This window comes from Muntiacus reevesi, chromosome 16 (assembly GCF_963930625.1).
Source record: "Muntiacus reevesi chromosome 16, mMunRee1.1, whole genome shotgun sequence".
Classification (NCBI taxonomy): domain Eukaryota; kingdom Metazoa; phylum Chordata; class Mammalia; order Artiodactyla; family Cervidae; genus Muntiacus; species Muntiacus reevesi.
In genome coordinates this window covers 14764958-14767644 of record NC_089264.1, presented here as the reverse complement: position 1 = coordinate 14767644, position 2687 = coordinate 14764958, and the positions used below count along the sequence as shown (strand labels likewise).

Genomic DNA, 2687 nt, shown 5'->3' with positions numbered 1-2687 from the left:
GATGATTAGATTGCTCCATTAGGGTGAGGCCTTACCATAACTCTGTTTTGCAGGTATTGCCCTGGCTTGTTGTTCAGTCGTTAAGTCATGTCCAGCTCTTTGTGACCCCATGGACTGTAGCCCACCAGGCTCTTCTGTCCATGGGATTTCAGGCAAGAATACTGGAGTGTGTTGCCATTTCCTTCTCCAAGGGATCTTCCTGACCCAGAGACCAAGCCTGTATTTCCTGCATTGGGGGCAGATTCTTTACCACTGAGCCACCAGGGAAGCCCTGTTATCCCTGCTGGGTGTCCATTAAACCAGGATGGGCATTGCATCCCCAGAAGGTGTGTGGGATTTGGTGTGCACAACCATAGGCAGGCACCTGTTAGTCCCCTACTCATAGGTCATTAGAAGAAATTGGGTTTTAGAAAGGTTAAGGAACTACCCAAGATCATATGCTGAAATGTGAAGCTTGTGGATCTTGATTCCAAAGCTAACATTTTTTTCTACATAACTTGCTATACCATACTGCCCCCACTCCACAGTCCCATCAATTTTTTCTCACCAATCCCTTCAGTTATTTTCTGCTCCTTTTCTCTACCTATATAGGTCTTGCTCTGAAATCCTGAGAAATAAGAGACTAGTAAAATCTGCTCCAACTAAAGATCAAACTTATAACCCAGGTTTTTCCTCATATACCTATTAAGGTATAAATGTCATTCAGTTTTATATAACAAGAGAAGAGGAGATTTTGAAAGTTATTCTTTGTTCAATACAATGTGAAAGAAACTTATTCAACCCATGCCCTCTCAATCCACGTCCTTCTGGTGTTAAAATAGTTCTGGGTTAAAGTTGATCATTCTGTTTAGTGGATTATCTAACTCATTTCAAAAATTATTTAGTCTTTACTTATATAAGCATTACAATCCCATCACCAAGTTGAAGATGAACTAATCTCCTGTTTAGAACTTTACCATCTGAAACTGTGACCCAAAACATTTCTAAATTGACTTATCAACACTTCCCGTCTCATTGGATCTTTAGACTCTGCCCCAAAATTTCTCACTTTCTCGAAATAAAATACCCATCACTACATAACATAATGCTACTCATCTTTTAAGTCTCAATTATAAATTCAACTTTCCCCATGAAGTCTTTGCCCATCCAGTGCCCACCATTACCCCTCTGGATGTAATGTAACAAGCCCCCCATTCTAATAGCTCTGACGTTCTGTAGTATCCCTTGTGATTTTTCTATACCCCAGACAGAGTTGGGATGCAGGTAGAAATAAGGAACTTACTAATAGAAAATAAAGGTGTTTGCTTCAGCAGCAGATGTACTAAAACTGGAACAATACAGAGAAGGTAAGCGTGGCCCCTGCTAAGTGAATTTATTTACAAAACAGAAGTAGAGTCATAGATGGAGGAAACAAACTTATGGTTATTGTCTGCCAGGGGGTGAGGGGGAGGGATAAATTGGGAGATTGGAGATTGGGACTGATACCTACACATGTAAAATTAAAAGACGCTTGCTCCTTGGAAGAAAAGCTAGATAGCATATTAAAAAGCAGAGACATCACTTTGCCAGCAAAGGTCCATAAAAGTGAAAGTTATGGTTTTTCCAGTAATCATGTATGGATGTGAGAATTGGACCATAAAGAAGGCTAAGTGCCAAAGAATTGATGCTTTCAAACTGTGGTGCTGGAGAAGACTCTTTTTTTTTTTTTTTTTTTTTTTTGGAGAAGACTCTTAACAGTCCCTTGGACAGCAAGGAAATCAAACCAATCAATCTTAAAGGAAGTAAACCTTGAATATTCGCTGGAAGGACTGATGCTAAAGCTGAAGCTCCAATACTTTGGCCACCTAATGCAGAAAGCTGACTCATTGGAAAAGACCCTGATGCTGGGAAAGATTGAGGGCAGGAGAAGTGGGCGACAGAGGATGAGATGGTTGTATGGTATCACTGACTCAGTGGATGTGAGTTTGAACAAACTCAAAAAAGATAGTGAAGGACAGGGAAGCCTGGTGTGCTGCAGTCTATGGGGTCACAAAGAGTCAGACATGACTTAGCGACTGAATAAAAACAACAGTATATGAAATAGAAAACTAAGAACCCACTGCATAACATAGGGAACGCTATTCAGTGTTCTGTAAAGGCCTATATGAGAAAAGAATCTAAAAAGAAAAAGTGTATGTATGTGCATGTATAATTGACTCACTTTGCGGTATACCTGAAACTAACACAGCATTGTAAACCAACTATGCCTCAGTTAAAAACTTAGAGAAGAAATAAAAGACAAATGTTTATGGCTAACAATTTAAAACAGAATTCTGTGGTGAAGAATAAAATTATGCCTGCTTCTTGAACTGCATTCTATAACTCAGACCCTCACTGTCAGGCTGGACTAGTCTACACTTGGGATGAATAAATAATAAAACAGTGAATACTCACTACAGTACTCTATTATGTGCCAGGATCTGGTCTCAACACTTTACTGAACAGCAACAACAACGCTATGAGGTAGGTCCTGTCATTATCCCCGTTTTACAGAAGAGAATCTGAGGGCCAGAGAAGTTGGATAACCAACCTAACACCACACAGCTAATACTTGACAGAGCCAGGATTCAAAGAAGGCAGTTTAACTCTATAGTGACTCATTGAATCGTACTGGGGGGAGGTAGGGTTTCAATATATGAATTTGGGGG

General features: G+C 40.0%; 1 non-coding gene across 1 annotated transcript; it reads left to right on the top strand.

The window, feature by feature from the left end:
* Positions 1-1301: 1301 nt before the first annotated feature.
* Positions 1302-1404, top strand: LOC136148201 (U6 spliceosomal RNA). Its single transcript, XR_010659483.1, has one exon. It is a non-coding gene; the product is annotated as a U6 spliceosomal RNA (small nuclear RNA).
* Positions 1405-2687: the final 1283 nt, after the last annotated feature.